The 27,261-nt window shown below is 39.5% G+C and overlaps 1 protein-coding gene across 9 annotated transcripts in view; it reads left to right on the forward strand.

The window, feature by feature from the left end:
- RBM47 (RNA binding motif protein 47) overlaps positions 1 to 27,261 on the forward strand; it is a 148,233-nt gene that overhangs the window by 65,002 nt on the left and 55,970 nt on the right. Inside the window, exon 2 of one of the 9 annotated variants that reach the window (XM_072944707.1) lies at positions 2,918 to 3,045. The exons of 6 other annotated variants lie outside the window; for them this stretch is intronic. The gene's annotated coding sequence lies outside the window, so the exon portion shown is untranslated. Of the gene's footprint in view, positions 1 to 2,917; positions 3,046 to 9,658; positions 9,706 to 27,261 lie in introns of those variants that run through there. 2 more of the 9 variants (XM_031687335.2, XM_072944716.1) reach the window with 2 other exon arrangements.

The raw sequence follows: 27,261 nt of genomic DNA on the forward strand, positions 1-27,261 counted from the left end.
TAATTAGGCACCAATAAGAAGAGGTTAAGAGGTTGATCTGGATCAGTACCTGAATTCTAAAATGAAGAAACCAAGGCTGGGGGTTGAGAGAAAGGAGGCCCATTGAAATAGCCAAGCCTAGAACTCAGGTTCCAGGTCCCTTAATGCTAATGGCCTTTTTTCTTCACTCTTCTGTCTCACTGAAAAATTCATTTGTAGCTTTTCCTCTATATTCACACTACCACCTTCCTAGTCCAGCTTTTATTCCTGAATTATTGCAGTAGCCATGGAAGGAAGTAAAAACAAAATGCCAACTATGGTTGAGTGTGAAAGGTGGAGATCTAGTTTTAATTTTTATATCTGCTTTTCTGTGATTTATACATTTTCTTTAATAAACAAGTGTTACTTTCCTAAAGGAAAATAAAAAGCCATTAGTGGAATAGCCTTCTTGCTGGTCTCTGAATGTCTATCTGTTATGCAGTCCTTTCTGTGGCTCACCATCAGATCTGCCTTCCTAAAACATGTTCCTAAAACTCATTATCCTGCTTAAACCTTCAGGGGCTCCTATAGCTCTTGAGAAAAAGTCTAAACTCCTGGAATCCAAAGGTCTGTAATCTAGCCCCACCCTTCTGTGTGCCCTCTTATCTGCACCACACCCAGCACAATCCTCCCTTCTGGCCCGGCCAGCATCCTCCTGTCCTGGAACTAGGAAAACCCTGTCCAGTTCCTATGCTCATGTTGTTCTCCATACGGAGAGCCCCACACTCTTTGTCCCTTTCTCTTCATGTGTCCAAATGTTGCCTGTCTAAGCTCAATCCAAGTACTTCCTTCTCCTGCTCACATATGTCAACTTTTATCTGTGTCAGGGATGGCAAATGGGTTCCAGGTCCAGGCAGTTGAAAATATGTTGCATGGAGGATCCTGAGAGCCCATCCCTGCGTAGGGGAAAGGGTTCTGGGATCAACTGTAGTTTCTGTCAGAGGCACAAGAGGGAGAAGTGACAGAATTTCGGTTACATATTTTCCATCCAGACCAATAAGCATTCTTAGACCTGTGATGTCCAACACAGTAGCCTGTAGCCACATGTGACTATTTGAACTAATTAAAATGAAATATAATTAGGAGAATCAAGAAAATGACACAGGTGAACTTATTTATAAAACAGAAAGAGACCCACAGACATAGAAAACAAACTTATGGTTACCAAAGGGGAAAAGGCAGGGGGAGGGATAAATTTGGAATTTGGGATTCGCAGATACAGACTACTATATATAAAATAGATAAACAACAAGGTCCTACTGTGTAGCACAGGGAAGTATTCAATAGCTTGTAATAGCATATAATGAAAAAGAATATATATATATATATATATATATATATATATATATATATAACTGAATCACTATGCTGTACACCAGAAACTAACACAGCATTCTAAATCAACAATACTTCAATTAAAAAAGAAAAAAAGAGTTCACTTCCTCAATTGCACTGCCCACATTTTAGGTGTTCAGCTGACACATGGCCACTGGCCACCATACTGTACAGCAAAGACAGAAAACCCTCTATCAGCACTGTTTTAGCCATATCGTTACATAACAATGTAAAACAGAATATATTTGTTTCGTGTGTGTACCTTATTTTCTCAGTGAAATCAAAAGCTTTTTATGGTCAGGACCCTCCCTGATACTTCTTTTGTGTCCCAGAGCACTAAGCCAGGGCTGAGCATGTTGGAAATACTTTATAAGTATTTATTAAATTGAATTTTTACTACCAATTTGGCAATGTGCTATGAAGGAGCGTAGTAGACAGAGAACTAATTTGGAAATCAGGAAATCAAGTTTCTGGCCTCAGCTCTTCTGCCAGTTGGTATAGAACCTGGAATATCTCATTTAACCGAAGTAGGTCATAGCTTCCTCAGATGTAAACAGTTGTAGACTCTATTGAGGATTCTTCCAGGTTTGGGATTTTGTGGTACTTATGAAGTGTTCACTTTTAAACAGAAGTGCACACATGCATACACACTGTTAACCTGTTAAAAAATATTCTAGCTTATTTAAAATCCCATTTATCTTATTTTCCCAATATGTAAAAGTCTGTCATTTGAAGATTTAATTTCCTGCCAGATCTGCAGCTAAATTCTTCTTAGAAAAGGATCGTAAGAAAGGGGTGGTGACCCTACAAGTAGAGGATGCCAGACTTGGGCAAGCGCGGTGAAGAATTAGGTAGCCTTTGTCAGCATGAAGGCGATAGAAGAGCAACCAGACTGCAGAAGCCCCTGTTGATACTGCCTGCCCTTTGCTGCTGCTCTCAGTGAGGGATCAGCAAACTATGGCCAGCTCTGCTGCAGGTTTTTGTATGTGGCTAAGAATGGTTGTTACACTTTTAAGGGTTTCCAAAAAAAAAAAAAAAAGGAAAAAGAAAGAAAAATATGTAACAAAAGCCATATGGCCTACAGAGCCAAAAATTACTATCTGGCTTTACACTAATGCCCAGTGACCTTCATGTACAGATCCAACCACTTTTCAAGGCAAATCACCTTCTGAAATGTCATAAGGGCCTGTGGCTCAAACACAGTGGGATAAAACTCCACGTTCTCCATGTGCTGAAGACAAGAAAAGGCAGCGGGCTGATGGGGTGAAGGCCGGGGGCGTGGCTCCTCCCCTTCATATCTGAGGCAGGCAGGGGCCTTGACTCTGAGTGTTCTGAGTGCAAAGCCAGGCCTTGGATCTGGTCTGTGCATTCTGGTCCTGACGTTGGAAATTTGATGAGTCACGGTTTCTGGCTGTGTCCTCCTTGACATTCAGCATTCACCAGAATAAACTCTGAAGGCCTCTTGAAGGGGAAAGCTGCACTCCTTGGTCACCCAAGCTTATCTGAGGAGGGAGCCCAGGCTTGCATCTCAGTTTGTTATTCTTTTTCTTTTTCCCTCTTGCAGGCACTCCTTTCTGTGCTTGAGGGATCTAGATGGAGTGTGCAGATAAAGGGACTGCCCTGCGGAGGTGGACCCAGCCACAAGGGCAGGGCTGGGCCAGTATCTGAAAAAACAGACAGCAGCCCTGCCAGGTGGGCCTGAGGCGAATGGCAAAATTGACAGTTTTAGAAGTAATAAATGACTCTTTAACTTCTCTTCCAGTGCCCCATGGCCAGGTGTCTGGGCCCTTGGGTTTACCCAAAGCCCCTTTCTACATAGGCCTGATCTCTAGGTTCTCATCAAGTCTTGGTTTCTAAACGCACCTCCTTTTAATAATCTAACATTCCAGTTTTGGCATCTTTTCTGATCTACCCTTTTTTTTTTTCTCCTCCCCTGTCCCATTCTCTCCTCCAGGCTAATCCTCAAAGTTCTGTCACCCTTGGTTTCTGTATACACAACTGCCTTTCCTATAATCTAGTGTGCCTCACAGCTAATAAAAATCCAAATTTACAAAACAAAAAAAGATTTGGAAGGTAAATTTTCCCTTTGTTAAAGACATTTTCCCATGTGAAAGACTAGTATCTCTCTCTCTCCCCCGCCTTCTCCACCCCTTTATATGTTTATCACTTTCTATGTTTCCTTACAGCAATTGGTAATTAGGGGAGGGCCCCTAGTTGGCTGCAAGCAAACTCACTTTTGTATTTGCAGATCATGAGGCACTGTGAGTGAATATACCCTTGCCCCTATCCTGGATTATAAAAAGTTTACTTTCCTTAGTTTGTTTACCGTCGAACCTGCGCTCGTTAAATGTATCTAGTAGCCTAGGTCATGATCATACAGAAAACAGAACCTTGGCTCACTTAACAACAGTGGTTGCATTTGCTTCATCTGGTCCACATTCATTTGGAGAAATTACCAGTTTATTCTCAAGGATGATCCTAGCCCAGCACCAAGCTCCCAGCAGCTTCCAATTAATAGTAATGAGCTGTGCCTGTGCACCACTGCTCCATTCTGGAATTCCCAGCTCGGAACAATGCAATTGTCATGCCCAGGGAAGCATCCATTAGGAAAGTCTGCTCCAAGTCAAAATGCTCTGGATAGAATTCCCTGACACACAGCCTTGGTTTTCATCGTTGCCCTGGTGGCAAAACACACAGCTATGAGACAGAGAGAAGAGAAGCAACAGAAATCGATCTGCTAACATCTGAGATGCAAATACACAGAAAACCCCATCATCTTTGGGATTCTTCATTACTCAGAGTTCAGTGTAAACCTACTAGTTACAAGCTGAGATTTTGGCATCTGAGTGGTTGAGTTCCAGTCTTGCCTTTCACTAGTTAGGTTTACTCAACTAGGGATCTTAATGGTACTTGCTACATAGGATTTTGGAGATGATTGAAGAGGTAATGTATGTCAAGAATTTAGTGCTGGCTTTGGTACACAGTAGGTGTTTAATAAATGTGGGTATTAGTGTGTTAGCACGTGTGTGAGGGGCATGGTTTACTGTAGTTTCCTAAACGTTTTGGGCTCAGCACATCTTAACAGGTAAATAGAATAAGGGACTCTCAATTAGATATAAACTTCACATAAGCAGTAAGTAATTTTTTTAGTATAAGTATATCCCAAATATTTCATAGATACTTATACTAATATATTATTTCTTTTTATCTGAAATTTAAATTTAATTGGGAGTCCTGAATTTTTATATGCTGAATCTGGTAACCCTGCCTTCGCATTCCTGAAAGTTATTGAGAAACCCAAAGTGCTCTCTTGTTTATGTGCATTGTAACTATTTACCACATTAGAAATTCAAACTAAGAAATTTAAAATATTTATTAATTACTTCAAAAATAATAGTAATTTCTAACATTAACTGTATTTCCAAAAAAGTAGATGGTTGAGAGCATATTATTTACATTTTTGCAAATCTCTATAATTAGGGGCTTGACAGAAGTCAGCTGTATTATATTTGCTTCTCCCTTCAATCTGTTGAGATACATTATTTTTATCGAAGTAAATAAAGAGTATTCAACTTCACAAAGATACTTAGTTGGAAAAGGGGGGAGTATTTTAATAGCCTTTTCAGATAATTGAGAGCATTCTTCTTTGATACTAAACCCAAACTCTACGAGAGATTGTTTCATAGAGGTCAGTAGCAGCATGGAATCTGAAGCCATACTAATGAACCCTTCATACTCTTAAAATTAAAATCCACTGGTTTGTTTTATACTTTGAATGGATCTTTCGCTATGCCTGATTCTGTAACATCGTGAATTGGCCATTTGGAAAATACTGGTTTCCTGAGTGTTGAAGAGCATCCAAATATCGATGCATTTCATTATGCAATATTAAAAAAAATCACATTTGTTAATATCACAACTAATCTCATCAGAAAAGCCTTTAATTACTGGCAAGCTGTCATGCTCAATGCAGGTTCTCTAAAATTTTAACTTTTGTTTGAAAGCTCGAATTTTATCATTGGAAACAAATACTGTTAGTCGTGTTCTTTGAAGTGACAGGCACACTTCATTCATTTTCCAGAAAATGCCAAATACCCAAGTCTGAATAACCATAGTGTATCTGTCTGTCATTCCTTCAAGTAAAAATAACTCTCTGTGACAGGAGGAGGTGTATAGTTCCCTCTGTAGCTCAGTCACACACGTGACTTTCTGTGAGCCTATCAGCGTAATTTGGTCTGCGGAAGAAGTGCTTTCTGCTTGCTTGCCATTTTATCACATAGAATATTTTTTTAAAAAGATATATACTCAAAAACCGAGATGTAATAAAATTAACATTTTCCTAATTTGAGTACATTCTTAAGAAAAATTGTCTCTTTGAAAAATAAAATAAAAAACTTCAAGTGCCTGGTGGTAAAAAAAAAAATGCTACAATTATTATTAAGTTTGGTGCCACTGCCTTGTTTTGTGCTGAGGGGCAGTTTTACCCACCATTGCCTTTTCATCATTTGTACAGATGTCAACACAGTGGGAAAAAAGGGCAGAAATGTTAGTATTATGATGAAAATAGTTTTGACCTTGCAGACCTCTGAAAGAGTCCTAGGGTCTCCCAGGGGGTCCAGGGACCTCACTTTGAGAACTGCTGGTCTAGTGGCTGATGTCTCTTTCATTGGGACACTGATGTCCCTTTTCACTGAACGACAGTGCTGGACCGTGTAGTCATCATGTGTTCCAGTGTCTCCTTCCTTAAGCAGTTTGGGAAAATGCCAGGGGCTCTTGACCTTCCTGAGGGTCTCATTTAGGCTGGGCTGGGTGACCAGCAGTTTCAGAGGTGCACTTGGGACATTCTCTGAAGTTCTCTCTAAAAAACTGAAGGGGCTTGAGGGACTCAGGGGTGTTCCAAGACCTTGCCAAGATTCTGGGAGACGTAGCATCTCCAAATAAAAGATTCACCTCCCGCTCCTTCCTCCTTTCCTATCAGTAGTATCTGGGGAGCTCAAAACCCCTTTCAAAATCTGGAACCATCTTGCAGGCCAAATATATGCTAGATTCAAAGATATCCAAGCTAGAAGTGGGCCCCTAGAGCCGACATCTCCTCTGGAACAGGCCCAGGGTGATGGAGCAGCACTTGCCAGAGGTTGATTTTTCTGACTATCAGAACTCTGCTGTTAAAAATTCCAGGTGCACACCTGCAGCTGGCATACTTTACTAAACACGAGCACAGGATTCAACTTAGAATTGCATGGCTGCAAGCAGGAAAATGCTGTTATAAAACATTTCTTTTGTATGGAAGGCACAGTTTTGTTTGAGGGACACAGAATTTAGTCTCTGAGCAGCTTGGGATTGAATACAATAGCACAGCAAGTGCTACTTATAACCCAGGGAATTTTAACATAGCCTACAGTGTTTAAAGTTAAATATCAAATGTGTAGCCACAGAAGAAGTGAACATAAAGGCTACATGAAGTAGGGGAATCCATGCTATCTGGATGGTTTTTGTGGTCAAATCGGGGCCCCAATAATAGAGTTTGCCAATAGGTTTCAAATTTAGCAGGACAGGTTGTCTTTGGTATAAAAAGAAAAGATGGACGGAGGTGGTTGGGGAACCCAAGGGAAAGGAGTAAAAGAACAGGGCCAAACGGGTTCTCACAGAGCCCAGTAAACATATACAGGTAGCTCTGGATTGGGGCGATAGACACGTAGTCCCTAGAGTGAGCAGGCTGCACTGTACCTGTGGCAGAAGAGTGTGGCTCAGGCAGAGAGCAAGGATTTGATTGAATCCGCTTGGACTCTCAGTTCTGCCCTTTTCAGCTGAGTGCATGCCCTTGGGCAGACTCTCTGAACCTAGCTCCTTCTCATCTGATTAAATCAAACGAGATTCTATATCAAGTACCTGGTAATTGTGGGCATTTAATAAATGGTGCCTGTTTCGTGGCATGATCTGATGGTTTGATCAAAGTTCAAATGTGTTCCTTCTTAGTAAGCTCTGGACACCATGCTAAGGGGTGCAGAGGTGGATGCTCCTGTGGTCTCATACAGACAAATACGCTGGTGCAGGATGACATGGGTGCCCAAGAGAGGCACTAATAAGGAACAACTCCTTTGAAGTGGATAATTCTTCCCCAGTCATGCAGGTTTGTCAGTTTGGAGATTTGCTCCTGTTGGGTTTACCTAAAGAAGGGCACGCAGGGACAGTATGAGCCAGGAAGTGGGTTATAGGGGCAGGTGAGATAGACCCTAAAATTTAGAGGATCGGTTTGACCATCCAAGAGGAAGGAAGGAAGAAGATGAGCATAGTGCTCTGAAGAATATGCTGCAGTTAGCAGGGAGACCCAGTCCTCAGTGGGGCACTGAAAAGAGGTGCGCTTGAGGGTGGGGAGTTAGGTTGGTCAGCGCCAGGAGTGACAGCGCCGGGAAACCCCGACCTACCAGGAGAGCCGGGCTTCCGACCACGTCTCATCAGCAATCGCCGGGTGACCCTGAGCCAGTTGTTGAATCTTTCTGGATCTCAGGTCTCTCTTCAGGAGACTCTGGATGGTAACATCTGTCTTCCCTCCCTCACTGGCTTTTTTGATACATCGTATAAGTAATAGGGGAATGAGGGTGGTGAGAATAATTGCTCTCCATGTTCCCACCTTCTCTGTCTCCCTCAAGGAAGAGAGGCAGGAAAGGAAGTGGGGAAAGAGAGAGAGAAAATGAGAAAAAAAGAAAGAAAAGCACAGGGAAAGGGAGGCAGGTAGGTATGTGTGTGAGAGGGCAAGATGAATTCAAGAGGCGAGATGTTGTGAAAGCACAAGGATGGCAGCCTGGACTGGACGGGAGGCCGGGGAGGCTCCTCACCACATGCCCCGAGGCAGATAACCGGGCATGTAGGATACCCACCCAGGACGGATTAGTCAGCCAGGCCCGGATTAGCCAAGTTAATTGCCCTTAATCATAGCGCTAACCCGAGGCCTCTGTAATATGAGGAAATTGAAAATAAGATAAGACCTATATATATGAACTGGGGGAGGAAAAAAGTAGCAACAACCCTTAAAATGTTTTGAAAATGTAAAGAATTGCTCTATGCCATTTCTTTTAGGCTCTCAGATTGGGAGTGCTGTCAGTTAGTTCTTTGAAAAATCTTCCCTGGTTCTAGACATTTTTATTTTATAGGTAAAGAAATAGGCTCAGAGAGGTTAAGTGATTTGCTCAAGGTCACACAGCTGGTGTGTAAAAAAGCCATGATCTCAATTCTGTGTTCAATTTTCTTTCCACCCCACTGGACATGTTACAGGTATGAAATACAGAGTATTCATGGGGACTAGGGTAAGGAGTGGGGACGCCAGAGTGGGTTTTCTCATTTGCCTAACCTGGCTGTGTGTGATTCTAAAGCCAAAGTCAATTCTTCCTTCTCCTCTATACGTTCGGCCTTGGTCTCCTTTCAGGGAGTAGGCTTGAAGGTTGCTGAATAATTCTACACTCTCATTTCTTAGACCAGCCCACTCAGAGCTCCAGGAGCAGGTAGGTGCGTACTGGCCGTCTGAGCTCTGGACTCCAGCAGTCTCTATATGTAGCTTCTGTGAAACCAGGCAGACGATCCCCGGCACCCTGTCTTTATCTTGTTAACCCTGGTGGTACCAAGAGGCACCTGACATTCTGGGTATGCTAATAATTCGGTGCCAGCAAGTTTCTGTTATCCTCCAGTTGTAATTGTTAACTTGAATGGAATGCAAAACTTCTGGTTTAGAGCTGAGTTGGTTTTTAACTGTGAATTACTTGAGGGATGTGGAAAATGGGGAGTGCATTTTGTTTACTGTGGAAGATGGTTTATGAAAAATTTTTTGGAGTTGTATTTGCTCTGAAAAATAGAAATATACTGTATGTGTATAGTTGCTACTGTGTCTGCAGATTCACTGTGAACTCTACCCTTTATTAACTCTTGCCTTTGACACTTTTTTCATTTTAGCAAGCCAAAACTTGCTTGGGGATTAGAACAATGAGTTTACCATAATGTTGCTTAAAAAAAAAACCCACACAAAACTCGAACGCTTCAGTTTCAAGGTTTATTTCTGTGAGCCTTTCCTGCCAACCCACCCCCGCCCCTTGCAAGTTTGGGAATTTTTTTCCCTCTTAAGGGGAAGTGTGGAAAGAGAGCCTGCCTGTTCATTTGCATTATTGCACATCACACGATATCTTTGTGACCATTATATTGTGTTCTCTCAATGGTGTTTGCTCTGAGGGTGGGACATAAGGCTGTTTAGTGTCTCGTAAAACATTTACCAAAAGCACTGAGCCATGGTTTTGAAGGGCATTCCGTTGCCAGCGTGTGGGAGGAGAGAGCCAGCAGGGAGAGAGAGCTCCAGGTGTTTGGCAGGTACTTGTTTCATACTTTAGTATTTATACATGTTTAAAATTTCAGATTACAAATGATTCGGGTTCCCTTCTGCTGAAAGGGTGGGAATGGTGAGGGGAGGAAGGGGACAGAGGAATTGCTTTGCAAACTCTGTTTTTCAGTGGCTCCGAGTCCCCGGACAATTGTAATCTTCAGTTTCCATGAAACATTGTTTTCGGTTTTACTAGAGGGATGTGTGTGTCATGGAGAAGGAGGTAAAATCTACCTGAGCTTGAGGTTTTCTCGTGACCTGAATCAGACGTTAGCGTTTGCTTTAGCAAAGAATTCGGAACCAGGTGCGGTGTTTCTAGGAGGCGACGTGTAACCTTGTGATTTGCGTTTCATTATGCCCCGTGACCCGTTCCATTAAAAGTGTTCACTAAACGGAGGCTCTGGTTTCATGAAAAAACTTTTAAACTTTCTTCCCTCTTCCACCCACTACCCCAATTAAAGGTCAGCTTGAAAGACTACTCTTACCCTCAAATTTTTGTTTTTAGAGCACAGTTTTCAGGAATAATTTTATATACTGGTCATACATCATTTTGGAGAAACTAATGACTCAATACTTCTTAGGAATACTAAATATCTATAGTCTAGCTTGGTGTGTGTGTGTGTAGAAAATATAAGCATATATGATAAAACTAGAGCCTTAGTCAAATGTTTACATTTGTTCAACTGTAACAATGATATCCTGGACACTGTGTTACTAGTGGTGAAAACCAAACAGTAAATAGGAAAATCTAGAAAAAGCGTAGCTCCGAAAGATGTCTGTCATGGCTAGTTCTTGGGAAAAGGAGTTACAAGGAGTAACAAGGATATGGAATCTTTAGTCTGTTTACTCTGCCTTATGGTTGGAAACCTACATTTAAAGCCAGCACTAAAGGTAAGAGGAGAGTGGCAGCTCATTGATTATGAAAGAACGTGATTTGGGTACACTTTTGCCCAGTGATGCTGGCAGTAAGAAGCCGAGAGACTTTCTACTGACAAGTTCCCAGTCATTGCAAAATGGCTGGAAGAAATGACTGTTTCAAAATCAGAGGAAACTTCCTTCATGGGAAAAACTTCTCTGTGGCTTTGTGTATTTAGGCAAATGAGACTAGATCTGACAACTGTGGGGGGCCAAAGTCATTGATTTCACCCAAGGAATGGCGGATTTTGGTTATTTTTATATGCATGTCAGAAAATTGAGCTTGGCAACAAATCATTTCACTACCCGGACCACTGAAAGTTTATGTAACTTGCGACAGTCGGATTAACTTTTTCTTATCTCTATTTTAAGATTTTGAAACAGAGGTAAGAATTCTTGGCTGCCTACTTGTCTGTCCCATAGAAGCACCTAGATTCCTGAAGAGTCTGTTGAACTTGTGACCTTCTGTGAACTTCATAAATCCAAAATAGACCCTGACCAGTGAAGAAACTCTTGCATTGATTCCACTGTCTCTAAAGTAGATTGATACAGTTTGATGTTTGAAATTTTATCAGAGGAACAGAAAGACTCTGGGAAAAAGTCTAGAAATAAACCATTTTCGGATACTTTCGCTCCCCATTTCTCTTCATTTCATCAGGAATATCCTAGTCAGTGCTGTTCGTTTATTTAGCTTTTTCAAATTTTGAATCCCAAATATCTTGTATGGATTTGTAAGAAACTAAAATCAGCAAAAGCTACATTTGCATCTCTCCTTAGGAGTTCTTGCAGTACATGATAGTTTGTTGATGGATCAAGTCAGATATCAAATTAAACCCTGGGTAAATTGGCCCATATCTCTAGCATTTTAAACTTTGCTGCTGTTCTATGTGATATGTGAATAGTGCTTCTGTATCAGGCTGGCTTTATAAGATACAGATTTGAGTAAAGTCTGTCCACAAAGGTTGTTGTCATCTGTTCCTTCTGTCCTTTTGACGGCAGATTCTTGGTTTGTAATATGTCAAGAAGGGGAAATCTCTGGGCACAATAATAGGCCCCAAATTAGGGGGTGGTTTGCAACATGCAATAAGGCTCAAGGGGTCAGGGCTGTTTGGCTTGCTTGGACAGAGCTGTCATGCAAAGATATGGGTGGGTGACACCCACCTTTCAGGATGATTTTGGGTGACTGCGCCAGGAAAGTCACATTCATGGGAACTTGGGATCAGAGCTATGTAGGCAAACTAGAGGAATCATCATAAAGACTTGGGCTGTTTTGGGCTAGTTTTGTTTTTGTAAAAACTGAATTTATATAGGTTGGCCAAGCAATGATTAAAATTCCTTTACTTGTCTAGTAACTCAAGGTCTTAAGTAAGGCAAAAAAAGTCCTCACAGCAGTCACAATGAATGCCATTAAGTCCATTAGGGCCTCATTCTGTGCCTGTTGGCTCTTGGTTTAGGCATCTTTCAATAGAATTGCTGGTTTCTCTGTGCACAGTGAGTCAGAACTCTTCTCTTTTTGTTGGTTAATTATCATTCATTCATTCAGCAAATACTAAGGTCTCGTTCTAGGCTAGGTTCTCATCTCTTAATTCTTAAATGTCACTTCCTCAAGGTGACCTTCCCAGACCCAATTCCAGACCCCCTAAATTAAGTCCTGTACTCCCCCCTTTATGATCTCATCACGCTTGTTTTATACTTGCCTCCTCTGCCAAAATATTAGTTCCCCCTTGAATCATGAGTGTCTTATTCACTATTTTATCTCCAGTGCTTAGCACATACTGGGCATTCTAAAAATATGTACTGAATAAATGAATGAATGAAAGAAAGCAAATGAGAAGGACCAGGATGAGGTAATAACCTAGGACCTACAGGACCTAGAGGTAGGCATGTAACAATGAAGAATAGTCCCAGAGAACAGGGAAGGGGGGAAAAACTAGTGTCATTCAGTACAGACACAGTGATCCCTGAAGCCATCACTTTCTCAGCCCAGCTCAACCATGTAAGTTTCTAAGCATAGACTTGGTTCACCAAGAAGAAGAATGTGCTTAATATTGTCTATTAAAGTGATAGTGAGGACAACAAATCATCTTATAAAGATTTTCATCCAAGAAAGTAATAGCTTTCTTACTTACATGGATACATTCAATTATTTGGAAAATCTAATATATAAGTAATTCTTTATTCCTACAGTTATGAGCTACCAATGAATACATTTATCACTTATGTAAGATATAAAAAGAGCCTAGAAGATTGCAGGAGAGAAAAACTTCCATGTATAAAATTAAGTCAGATAAGTTCTTTGAAAAATATTATTTTAAGTATTTATTGAGGTAGAACATAGTGGCAATAAAATGAACAACTCTTTGTATACAGCTTGATAAATTTTTACATATACCTGTGTAACCACTACTCTCAGTTTAAGATACAGAACATTTTCAGTGTCCCAGAAGGCTCCCTTGTGCCTCTCCTCCCTGTCACCTGCCCTGCTCCAGGTAACCATTGTCTGATTTATATCACCGTACCTTAGCCCTGGCTGTTCTTGAACTTCATAAAAATGGAATCATTCATGTATGCTTTGTGTCTGACTTCTTTCACTCAACATTTTGTCTGTGACACTCATCCACATTGCTTCATGTGGCTCTAATATGATAACATGTAAAATGTAATACCCTTCATTGCTGCATCATATTCCTTTGTAAAAATACACCAGAATTCAATAAATTTGGGAGGAATTAAAAGCATGACTCTATGAGCTGAAAATCACTCCCTGTGTGTGTGCCAGCTCTCTAAAGTTAAGTCATCTCATGAAGGGTGGGAGGGAAATGTTATCACCTGAAAGGGTGGAAGGAGAGAAGTCTTTCTGGGAGTGGATTTGCTAGGTGATCTGCACAGGCTGTTTATTCAACTGAAACCATCGCCCTAGGAGGTGACTGCCACTGACTGCAGATGAGAAAACTCAGCCTGAGAAAAGTTCCATGACTTTACGATCGGTCTCAACTAAACACGCAAGTTGTCAGTTACAACAGAGAGCAATCCTGACCTGGCAGAGACCGTGCCAGATGACCCCTGAGGCGGTGCCCCCTCGTTAAGGGAGATTCAACTTTTATCCAGTAGTGCTGACCTGTGTATTTCCTATTGGAAAGCCGACGATTGACCTGATTTTTCCCTCTCTTTCCCTTCAAAGTTTTTTTTTTTTTAAAAGAAGGCTCCCTTGTGTATTTTTCATTCTCACTTTTGTTTATGAATAAATTCTTGTGCCTTATGAATAATTTTTAGATGCACATAGTATATTCTAAAATCTGTGTTTAGAAACTATTGACTTTTTTCAGATCGGGGTTTAATATCTATGTATAAAGATATATTCAATCACCATAAGAAAGGCAGGTGAATTTCAAGTCAGAATAACAGAGAAATTTCCTGGGAGGCAAAGGTCATGTCTTTCAATGTGGGGTTTGAGGTGTTTTTAAATTCTAATTCCCAGAAGGGTCTGCATGTCAAAGTCTCTGACTCAACTGAGCATCCTGGAAATGAACAAAATTTCTAAATTTCCTTTTTCTTACTACCTTCCTCGATTTTCCATCCCACGAGCAACAGACATTGATAAGTGTTCCATTCTTTCTTCAAAAATTACCAGAAACTTGCTCAGAATGTCCTTCAGTTAGGATAACAAAAGAGAGCATATACCCTTTAGATTCTTTTTCTAGTTGGGAATGAAGTTTATATTTTTAATTTTGTATTAATATTGTAAAGCTTATCAGTGTGGTCAGGTCATCATTTCAGCCAAGCAACAGCACGTAAGTGGCCCCCTTTGCCCAATGGAAGACCCCGAGGGTCTCAATCAAACATTTTAAGTCACTTCTACAGAAAGCAAGAGGTGCTGAGATTCTTTGCTTCAAAATCTTCATCCTTTTCACAGTAGAAGGCCCCTTTCATATGGGGTGCTTGAGAGCAGTCATCCAAGATTTGATTTTATTCTTTTTAACTTTATGAACAACCATAGGAACAATATCTTGTATACTTTAAAAAATAGCCAAATAATTTTTGTGGTTGCCTTTAAAAAAAATTCTAAGATGTAAAATACACCCATTTTGTCTATGAGAAAGCTCAAATAGAGAAGCTAAGGTCACACACCTAGTTAGTGAGAAGAGCTGCCCTCCAGGGCTTCTGCCTCCGTGGAGCCAGCTCTTCCCACCAGCCCACCCTGCCACCCACCAGTGTTTGGTGAACTGCGTCAGCCATTAAAAACAGCTCTCCTTCACAGCACTCTTTGGTCTGTGATGGCTTCTCAAATCACACTATTTGATTGTACACTTGCTAAGTGTCAGGCATTGCTCCAGGTACTATATGTATGTCATCCCCAAGTCTTGAGACACTCCTGTAAGCTAGGATTCATTAACCCCCTTTACAAATGGGGAAATTGAGGCACTGAGAGCTCAAGAGCCTTGAACAAAGCCACATCATTTAGTAAATCCTGGAATCTGCCTTCACACTCAGTTTAGTTTGCCCCTAAAGTCCATTCTGTTTCCCCATGCCATCAGAAAATAGTGTCTTTTAATTATCTTTCCAATTCTAATTGAGGCAAAGGCAGGAGCCCTAAAACAAATTGTTGACTAACCTTAACTCATCCTCCTGAAAATTGGGCATTTTCTTTAGAACTAAACAAAGACATGTACTAGGTTGGGTATTTTTTTAGCTTTTGGAGCTGTAGAAATACTAGATTAGGTTGCCATGGGGTCAAGTTGTGTGTGCAGAGGGTCCTCTCTCTGTTTTGTTTTGTTTTTTGGGAGGAGACTAGGTTTGTTTGTTTGTTTGCTTATATTTATTTTAATGGGGGTCCTGGGGATTGAAGTCTGGACCTCGTGCTTGCTAAGCACATACTCTACCACTGAGCTATATAATCCCCTCAACCTCCCCCACCACCACACGCAAGCAGAGGGTCCTCTTCATCAGCGAGACTAGGGGACTCCCTGGGGATGCTGGAAGAAAGGGCAGCTCTTTGGAGTGGAGATTGGTCCAGGTGACATCAAGATCTCTCTAATTCTCAAAATTGCTGTGTTCTGAATAACAGTTCCATGATGGAATATTGGAGAGAAGTATTCAAAGCCATTTTTTATCTTTCTCCATGGGAGTTGTTGTTTTTCTTCACCAAAGGGTCAAGTCTTCAGGCAACAGAAGAATTAGAATCAAGTGGTTTCCAGCACCCAAGACAATTACAGTGTGGCTACAGATAGGATGGTCTCAGAGACACTGAGTCAGCCAGAAAGGTACCTTGGATGCCAGCTCGGTACAGAAAACACTGTCCTGAGGTTGACCTCATACTGATCTTGTCCTGTGTAATAAAATAAGAGCCAGCCATCAGCTCAGCTCTCGGCTCTTCCCAGTGCAGTGGCTTTCTCTGTGGGGCATTTTTCCCATAAATTTACCAGCCTCTGGTGGTTACTGATTAATTGAGATAACATGCAGTATATGAAAGTAGTTGGCACATCATGGGTGTCCTGTAGCTCTAAGTTTGCCTTCCTCTCAAACAGGATTCCCTGGAAGGAAGTTTGCACATGTGAATGGAACTGGACTCTTATTTAATAGTGAATTCAATGTATTGAACACTATCACATGTGACTTTTTCTTCCCCTTAAGGGTTGTGAAACCTCATCATTTAAATTTGCCATTATTGAAGTGAGCACAATCTCTGTGTCAATCACAAATGCAAACATTGCCTCTGAGTAGAAACAAAACAAAAACTTTCATTCTACTTTTCTAATAAAATGGCTTCTTATTGTAAAGCTGTAAGAAATGCCCACGCTTTCATTTTTTAATAAAAAATATTAGAGCAGTTCATAGGTATAGTCACTGCTATTGCTTAAATTGACTTGTCAGAGAAAGTTACATCATTTAATGAAGGTGGTGTTTTCATTGGAATTTTAATTTAATTTAATTTTATTTTTAATTATTTTGTTCATTCATTCATTCATTCATTTTAATGGAGATACTGAAGATTGAACCTGCTAAGCATGAGCTCTGCCACTGAGCTTTTCCCCTCCCACTCCCACCCTCCTGGAAATTTAAAAAGAAATATTTTCATAGAAAACATCAGGCTCTGAGGGAGTGAGGTGCTGTGGAAAGAACACTGACCAGGAATCAAGGAACTGATTTATTCCTGGGCCTTCTCCCAGCTAGCCTGTGACTTGGAGAAACTTGTCCACGCTCGCAGCTACTATCTCGTCTTTGGTACTGTCGCACCGTATGATTCTCTGGAGCATTCTGGTGTTTGCACGGTGAAAGCTTTGTTTTGTTTTTCATTCTAGGAAATAACACTGATTATGATATTGTACTGTTATTCTATAGAAAAATTAAATATCAGAGGATCATGGTTTATGAAGTTTTCAGTTCAACCCCTCTTTATCTTTGCCATAGGAAAGACTAAAGAATCTTGTTCTTATTCTGAAAAATAAAAGCAGCAAACAACAAACAACCTTTTTTGTTTTTATAATTCACCTTCAGAAGTTAGCAGTCCTTTACCCTCCATAAACACTTCTTTGGTAGAGAACCTGCCATTTACAGATATTTCACAAGCGGCCAGTTTCTGGGCCACATAAAAATTGTGACCAAAATAAGAAATTTGAGTGGAATGTGAACAAATTCAGTTCATGGTGATAATTTCTGGGAAAGAATTTTCTACACAAAAAAGTAATGCAGTATTTTATTAATTCATTGTTCTATTCACAAGGTTTTATCATGGAATCTGAGAAGGAAAACAACAGAAAAAAGTAGAAAGAAATAGTCTAATTCACGAAAGAGAAATACTGGTGTATCGCAGATTAAAGCAACAGTGAGGTACCATTTTGCTGCCATGAAAGAATCAGCTTACTCACACATGTCTGGTGGCCACACAAATGGGTATGACGTAGTACGAAAACAGATTGGCAACATATAGCAAGATCCTTAGAGATGCTTAACCCAGTAATCCCACGGAGGGGGTTTTGTTTGAAAGAAATAATGTAGAAGAACGCCTCTGAAGAATCAGATGCCCAAACTCCCACCCATGATGAGAGAGAGTTTACAATTTTATATTTAATTATCCATATTTCCATGTCATATCCTCTTTCTTCCCTATGACCTTAAATAAGAAATCATCTTATTGTACCCCAGAGTGTGTGTGTGTGGTGTGACATGGTGTGTTTCTGTGTTTTCCATGGTGTACATTGATTTTTTTTGTATAATCAGAAGACGTATATGAAAATATTATTTCTAAAAATCACTGAAATTCAAGATCTCCTAGAAATCACTGAAATTCAAGGTCAAATCCACAAGATAAAGATAGGAAACATTGTCCAAAGTGAAGGAAGCAGGAAGCAGTGACCATGGGAAGAAGGTTTTTGACCTTCCAACTGTATTCTGCTAGTGAGACTTTTAAACTCTTGAACCCTCTGAGGCTTTTCAGAATGTCCTGGACTGGTATTACTTGTGTCCACAGCTCTTCCTCCACCACCTCCTCCCCCAAAGGCAAGCCTGCAAGTCATTTTTCATGGATGATCCTCATCCGTGATCTGGAGGAAATCTTCTCCTTCCAATTCCTGCCCCCCCACCCCCCCCGCCGCTGGCTGTCAGCAGCCACCAAACACCCTCCAGACCTCAGCTCTATGTAGCCTCCTTCTGCTTTGAGGCCACCTTCTAGGGAGGATTCCCCTGCCCAGTGCAGACTCACCATACTTCTGTTACACTTGTTCTGCCCTCTCAGCTTTAGGTTCTGATTTCGAGTCTTTGTAGGTCTCGTTTCAAAGGCAGGGAGGGAAAGAAGAGGGAAGATTTAAAAAGTCAGATTTTAGTCACCACCTCTGATGCCACATTCAGGCTTAACAAATTCAACTGTTTTCAAGTTCTATATCGTGGAACAGGGACTGATTCACACGCAGTCATTAATCTCTCTCCCTGCCGCTCCCTGCCTCCCCAGCAGAGAGATGGGAAAAACACCATCTTAGCTGGGGAATCAGTCTGTCCTAGCTCGGGAAGTCTGTCCGCTTCCTCCATCATGCCTGATTTCCCCTCAGTTCAGACCAGGCTCACTTCATCGAGTGAAGTTCTGTACTCTCATCTGAACAGAGCAACAAAGACAAATCAAACAAATATCCTGTGGGAAGTAAGTCAACATGATTAGAAGACAACAGGCGATTTGTCCAACGTGGCAGACCCACCCAAGAAGCCAGGCAGGCAAACCTGCTTCAAACTTATCTCAAAAACAGTTAAAAATGTCCAAACTTGACGTTTGTGTATATTCATCCTGGTGAGCTGACAGGCCAGAATCAGGGTGTTGGCTGAGACGGGGGAAGAGCACGTGTCTGTGCTGGGGCTTGTGGCAGAGGTGTGTATGTAGTTGGTGGAGGTCGTTTCATGAGTCTTAATATTGGTGTCAGGAGGTGAATCCTGCCTCTGGAAAGAAGAGCCAAAAGACTGAAATAACATCACTTGAGCTACTGAGCTTCATTTGACTCTCATCTGAGCCTTTATTGAACCTTGAAAAAGGTGACCCCAAATTTTATAGTGCATTAAATGGTTTTGGAATCTTGTCCCCACCACTGGAATGGAAAGGGCATTGATTAGGTTAGTTCCTTGCCTTCCACCAGACTGGATGCAGCATTTCAAGGCTTACTGATCTGCCTTAATAAATCTCTTATTCTGTCCAGGGGCTACCCTATGAATCTAGACCTGTGTTGTCCAATATGGTAGCTAATAGCCACAAGCAATGCAACTATTTAAGCTTAATTAATTAAAAATAATAAGTTAATGCCTTGTTTACTAGTACATTTCAAATGCTCGATCACCTGCTAGGTGGCCACTGTATTGGATAGTGCAGATATAGAATGTTTCCTCGTCACAGAAAATTCTGCTGGACAGCCCTGATGCCGATAACTTGTTCAGGATCTGACAGTATGAAATAGAGGCCGTGCCCCACTCCACCCTCTGAGGTTAGAACTGTAAGCAGCAGAACCCTTAGATCTGTTTTACATGCCACCCTTCTCTCTGCTTTCCACATCTTTGCCAGACAACCTTCCTTATAACTTTTATCTTCATGTTACATAAGATACGGCCATGTAACAAAATATACGGCCTCAAGTTGCAGTGATCAAGTTCAAATTTAGATTATGCTCAAATTAAGACCCGGAGTGTTTCCCTGTGTTTATTTCATTCTTCATCATAAATGAAGCCATAATCTGATCTATGCACGTTTGGACTCCAAGTTAAACTTTCAGTCACCTGGGATCTCTTGTTTTGTATTGCTGTTATTTTTTGACATTGTAGAACTCAATGAAGAACATAATTGTTCCGGAGGCCAGTTTAAATATTCACCTTGCAGACACTTCTTCAGAAGCTTAGAACTTGAAATTCATAAACAAGTGAAACCTGAATAAGGGACATGACATAGACCAGAGAACGTCACGGACCATAGACTGTGTGTTCTGTGATGGATTTATTACTGAAAAGTTGCAGTTAAAGGGAAATCTAGCAAACCAATTGAGTTTTCAATGTGTTGAGGAAGCAAAAAAGAGTACTGGGGGGTAGGTCATTTTGTAAAGAAAAAAATGATTTTGTTACATAAACTAAATCACCTTCTAATTCGTTTGGTAAATTCAGACACCTGTGTGTTGTGTGTCTATCTCACTAAGGCTGTACCTACCTAATCTGTCCATTTAGACCTCAAGTAATTCACTAAATACAAAGTTAAATCAAGTTGTTTAGGATCAAGGAGATGAAAATTTTATTGGTTATATTTTTTAAATGTCACAACCATTTGAGTTAGAATTGTTTAGGCAAAGCTAGTAGCTGTGGGGTTTTTTTTTTCCCTAAAAAGTATTTTAAGATATTATGCCATCTTTATATACAGAATGTTTATTGATAGTTATAATTATATTTCTCAAGAATTTGCAAAAGAGAGACATTCATTGGGTAATTGAATGAATGACTGAATGACATCTCTAATTTAATATGACTAACCCAATAGTTCTAAGATCTGCAGTTATAACATGGGTGTTTCTAATTCATTTAAAGGAGTATAAGAATTTTTACAATTCTAGTAACAAATTGAACTTAGATTCACTTTAATTTTAAAAAGGAAATTTATCCTAGTATTACTTTTAATGAAAGAAGTACACTATTACATCAACTACCGAGTGTTATAATTTAGGTCTAGCCCTTTGATTTTTGTAGTCTTAATATAAGTGTATACTAATTGGTTTAAAAAAATTCAAGATATTTCTAATATACACTGACGTTCAGAGGGAATAAATACAATAAATTCCAATATGCCTACTTTTCAGATTTAATAGCTTTTAAAATTTTGCTACATTATGTCATCTATCTTTTCCTCCATTTATGTCATTTAAAGCAAATAAAATATATTATTTTCGTTTCTAGTATTTTAACATGCATCTTTAAAAATATGGACCTTTTTCAACCACAATGTTATGATCATACCCAACAAAATTAACAGTAATGCCTTGTTAATATCTAATACCCAGTTCACATACACGTTTCCTAGTTGTCTTAATAATTTCTTTTTATAGTTGGTTTCCTTTTTTTTTTCTCTTTAAAAAAATTTTTTTTTAAACAGCATGGAAGTGTCTCTATTTTGCTAAATTTGATTTACGTCCAAATTTTTTAAGACAAATCTATCAACTAAAATGGTATGTCTATACTCAACTACATTTGCAAAAGTTTGATATGGACTGTTTCCAGAGTTTTTGGAAGAGCCACTACAAGTCCCATGCTGTAGCTCAGTTTTACTGCTAGGTCATTTAGATACTAAGATTGACCTTTTCTTTTTTTCTTTTTTTTTTAAGTTGGTTTCTTCATTAAGGCTTTGAACAAGGCCCTCAGGGAATGCTTCTTTTAAGTCTCTTTTTTCCACCAACATTTTATTATTATAATTTCAAACATACAGCCAATTTGGACTTTACAGTGAAGTCCTCATAGCCAAAACCTAAATTCTGCCATTATCATTTGCTATACTTGCTTTATCACTTTATATACCTCTCAGTCCACTCCTAAATCCATATATTTATCATATTTTTTTGATGGTCTTCAAAAATAAAATGCTAAACATTGGGACACTTAGCCTGAAACATTTCATTCTCTGATGTTCAATATTGTTTAGAGTTTTTAAAGATAAAATTTGCATAAAATGACTTGCATAAATCTTAAGTGCATATTTACTGAGCTTTAACAAAGACATACCCTGCTGTAACCCAAACTCCTATCATGATAAAGACATTACCATCACCCCAGAAAGTTCTCTTCATGCCCCAACCCTCTCCCTGCCTCACCCCCACCTCCCAGAGTTAACCACTGATGTGATATTTCCTACCACATACCAGTTTTTTCTGTTTTAGAATCTCATATAAATGGAATTCACTCAGCATGTACTCTTTCTTTCCCCCAGCATGTACTCTTCCTTTTACTCAGCATGTTTTATGCTAATGAGCTAGTAAGCCATGACATTGCATGTATCTGATGTTACTGAGCAGTACTCCATTGTATGACTGTATCACAGTTTGTTTATCCATTCTCCTATTGATAGATGACTGAGGTTTTTAGGCTATTATAAATAGCACTGCTATAAACATTCTTGTACAAGACTTTGTGGACAAATATTTTTATTTCTCTTGGATCAATACCTAGGAGTACAGAAGAATGCTAAATTAAATAATAATAAAGCTTGTAACTCAGATATTAACACACAGCACAATTAATTATTAATCTTCATTATTATGAAGTTAAGGACTTCACCTAAGTGGGAAAACTCACAGTGCTCAACTATGAAGAGCACTCCCATGAATATGCAGTGTTTTGCCAATAAACACTGAAGGGATGTAGTTGTAAAGACATTAGTGGGCTCTTGAGCAAAAAGAAACTATCACAGTGTCACTTGAGTTATGATTTGATTTGAAATTAATCAGAAAATGGATTTTGCATGAACTTTGAGTTAGGAGAAAGGAAGTCCGTTTCTACCAGTAACTAGTAGCTTTATCACCTTGAGAAATAATCCAGTCACCGAGGAAATGAGGGGTTGAGCTAGAGGATTTCTAAGGTGTGGTTCAGGCTTTGAGGACACGGTTGGGAATAAGACGTATCTTTTGGTCTTCAAGCTGTTCCCAGAGGAGGAGTGCCAGGTGGTGTTCTCCAGCTGTGGAATGTCTGTGATTTTGCTGATTCATTACGTACCTCATCTCTGGCAAAGCACAACATAGTCAACGGATGAATGAATGAGTCAAATGAATGGATGAATGGAAGCAAAACCCCCAACCTCAGGAATGTTGTTTGTAGCTGTGACTACCGTGTATCTACCACCGGCTATAATGTAAGCAGAATATGCTGTCTGTGGTGATAAAGACACAGTGTGCTTGGAGAACAAAGGAGGAATGACCAAGTAAGATATACCTGAAAATTTAAATAAATGATATATTTGGAATCTAAAAGCCCTTTTGCTAATGTGTAAGATCCATTTGCTGTGGATCTTAAATTCACCCCCTTTGATTTATGTTTAATGACTGTGTGGGGTTTTGTTTTTCTGTTTGAGGTAGTGTTTCCCCCTAATTTTTGCTTTGCAGTCCCACCTCTTATTTATGTATTCATTCAACAAGTATTTATTGAGGACCTATAATTAACACGAGGAGTGAGGCCGTAATGCCATAGAGAGGGATAAGCTAACTGAATAGGACTTATCTGAAGCTAATTGTAAGATCTCCAGTTTGTGAAGGTACCAAATCACAGTCAAATTTATACATTATGTTAGACATGAAAACCTGTGTGTGTGTGTGTGTGTGTGTGTGTGTGTACACCTTATGTTTTCTAGCAATTAAAACCTATCATATCAACTATCATACTTAACAATTTTTAATAGAATGCTGTACTGCTGTACTATAGTTTATTTACCAAGGATCCCTAAGAAGAATTTCCAGATTTAACAGTAACTTAAACATCTTCAGGAAAAGGAATTTAAAGAAGCATCGATTTTTGGTAACTGGTGTCCTGGGATATGTATTATTCTAAAAGGTTCACTGCTGATATGTGGCCCAAACCAACTGTATATTCACCAGGCTAAGCAAAACCAGCTTGCTCACTGAAGTAAGTTCAAATTGCAAATGGATATTAGAGTTTTGACGGTAGGCTGAAAATCGTTGTTCATATTTGTCTCTTTCTAGAATTGGAGAAATTTTTTAAAATAATCAGCACTGATAGTTCATAATATAAAATGAAGGAAACTTGTATTTATACGTATTTCTCTTAGTCTTCACTAGCGTTTAAAATAGGCATGTATTTACACACGTTGTTAGAAGGATACCAGCTTTGGATTAAAGACCCAGTGGTGAGGGGCTGTGGAGGGAGTGCAAACTTGGATTGGGGTCTCGCTGTGCCACTTACTTGCTGTGCAGTAAATTCCTTTACAGCTACGTTTCTCTGTTTCTTATGCTGAAATTGGAAATGGTACTAGTTTTCAGAATGGTTGTAAGGATTCAAGATGATTATGTAAGGTGCTTAGTACAGGTGATGTGCAGTAAAGACTTCATAACTGATAGCTGTACTTAACCTGCTTGTGGAGAAGAAAGAATGTAAGCAGCCTTAGCACTGTTTGTGGCCATTTTGGTTATAGCCAAAACTGCCCAGGACAATTGCGATGGTTGGGTAAAGAGTTTGTTTGGATGTCTGTATAGATGAGTAGTTTTGACCTTGGCTGCATATTATAATCACCCAGAAGAGCTGTTAAAAACTACTAAGGCCTAGGACCCTACACAAATTCTAGGGTTGGTTTTTTTTTTTTAAGTTCTCTAGCCAAGGTTGTTCAACCAAGGTTGATATATAATAATTTAGACCAAATGACAGCTTGGAGCCATCATTCTTGCTGATAGCCTTGCTTTACTCTATAGATAAGCAGATTTATGAGTAAGCCGCTGCTTAGCTCAGACAGGTGCGGATCTGGTTCAACCCTGGTCAAAAATTCTCTTACAGATTTTCCACAGTTTTCTGTAAAAGCTACCTCCCAATAGGTTTTGTTCTTTATTCTTATCTGTCCTCGCTGTCTTTTTTCTAAGGGAGAAAAGGGGAGGCAAATAAAAGGAAATAGAAAAATGAGGATGATCAATTGTTTCTGTGTCCTCTGAGCAATCCCAGTTAACACTGCTCAGGATAGCAGGCACAGACATGGAACTGACAGGTGATAGGGCCTTTTAGGAGCTGCACTTCAGTGGCATTTGGCTTTAATAATTGTAAAAAAAAACGCTCCATGAACATGAGAATTTTCTATAAGCTTTTACTAGAGAGAGAGAGACAGAGAGGGGGAGAGATGTGACAACTTTTCACAAGTTCAAAATAAGGAACTGCTAGGAGGAGCCTCTTTTTTTTTTTTTAATTGAAGTATATTTGATTTACAATGTTGTGCCAGTTTCTGATATACAGGGTAGTCATTCAGTTTTATATAAATGTATGTATGTGTCTATATATATATATTCTTTTTCATATAGGTTATTATAAGCTATTGGATATAGTTTCCTGTGCTATACAGTAGGAACTTGTTTATCTATTTTATATAAACTAGTTTGTATCCGATTATCCCAAACTCCTAATTTGTCCCTGCCTTCCACCACCTTCTCCTTTGGTAACCATAAATTTGTTTTCTGTGTCTGTGAGTCTCTTTGTTTTGTAAATAAGTTCATTTGTATCATTTTTTAGATTCCACATATAAGTGATATCATATGAAATTTGTCTTTTTCTGACTGACTGACTTCACTTAGTACAATAATCTCTAGGTCCATCCATGTTGCTGCAAATGGCATTGTATCATTCTTTTTTTATGGCTGGAGTAGTATCTGATTGTGTATATATACACATACTACATCTTCTTCATCCATTTATCTGTGGGTGGATATTTAGGTTGCCTTCATGTCTTGGGTATTATAAATAGTGCTGCTATGAACATTGGGGGGCATGTATCTTTTCGAATCAGAGTTTTCTCTGGATATATGCCCAGGAGTGGGATTGCTAGATCACATAGTAAGTCTATTTTTGGTGTTTTAAGGAATTTCTATACTGTTCTCCATAGCGGCCGCACCAAATTACATTCCTTCCAACAGTGTAGGAGGGTTTCCTTTTCTCCAAACCCTAGGAGGAGACTTCTTTATTGGAATATCCTTTGTTAATTTTCTGTTTGAATGTCAGCACCTCTCTTTAAAGATACATTGGCACTGTTCTTCTGTTATACCAAAAACACTGAAATGCCCTTTTCATTAAGGTCAAAGAGGCAGAGTAAAATTTTACTAAAGGAATTGAGGAGGAAAAATGGCAGCTTTTTATGAGACCTGCAGAGCACATTTGTTGAACTGTGAGAAGAGTGAATTGGGGTTAGGTGAGATTACTATGTGACCTTAGTTACCCTATCCCACAATAATATATTCCAAGGAAGAGAGGTACAGTGAGACTGTTTGCTATTTGGGATTCATTTGGTTGCAAGTGAAGAAATCCAATCTCAGATAGCTTAAGGAATCATCAAACAAATATATCAAATTAAATTCTATACATAAAATCACATCTATGTTCACTTAGCTGGAGATTCCAAAGGGTTGAGAATGATTGTCTCAAAGGAGTTAAAAGAGATCATCAGGATTATTTTTCTCCCTTTATCTCTTAGCCTGTTGTCCTCTGTGTTGTTTCTTTGTTCTTACAACTCTCATTCCTAAGGAAAACCCCACAGCTTTCTCATCCCCAGAAGGACTCGATTCACCAGCATGGTGCCATGCTTGGACCTGTCGCTAAGTTCTGGGACATGGAGAGGTCTCTTACTGGGAGACACGGGAAGGCAGACAGGCAGGAGGAAGTACGTATCTGCTGTCCTCCTGAGCTCTTTTTCCGCAGTGCAGGGGCTTTGTTGATCCCTGTATCTTATGCCAAAGACTCCAAAGATAAATTACACCACCTTCCTTATACTACCATGGTTTTACTGACTCTCAAGATTGTTTATCTATGTAGCTAAGCCTCTTGATAACCGGTAGAGGTTTTATCATTTCAGCAAGATTTTCCTCTGAGAAGAACACTGAGTACTTGACTTGTCTCTGTTGAGAAACTTTATCTTTTTTTTTTTTTCACCAAGAGGAAGCCCATTGGCAACTATCTAGTTCTAGAATTTGGCTGGAGTACAGATCTGATCAGGAAGGAACCAATATTATGAACATTATCTCCCTGCTTTGTTTCAAGAGCAAGAAAATCTCCTGAGTAATTGTTGTGGGGAAATAAATACAACATGCTATTCTGTCAAATATTACAATTATTAAGGATTTGTTTTATCTTTCCTAGTCATTTGTAAGCTTGTAAGTTCAATTTTATGTCTCTGTTGCCTGGTACCACGTAATAGTGAGTCAAAAAATATATACTGAATGATTAAAGGGAGACTCAAGAATTTTTAGATCATTTTACTGGATGTTCTAATTTGGCACAGTTAGAATTATGTGTTAAAATTCATAATATGAACCCCAGAACATCCACATTTATTTGTTATAGTATAGATTTATTTTGATGAATGTCTTTCTAGTTATCATGTTTGTGGGCAGGAAGAAATAAAACACTGATACCCAGCTGTCTTTAGTTGAATTAGC

Source organism: Vicugna pacos, chromosome 2 (assembly GCF_048564905.1).
Source record: "Vicugna pacos chromosome 2, VicPac4, whole genome shotgun sequence".
In the NCBI taxonomy this organism is placed as follows: domain Eukaryota; kingdom Metazoa; phylum Chordata; class Mammalia; order Artiodactyla; family Camelidae; genus Vicugna; species Vicugna pacos.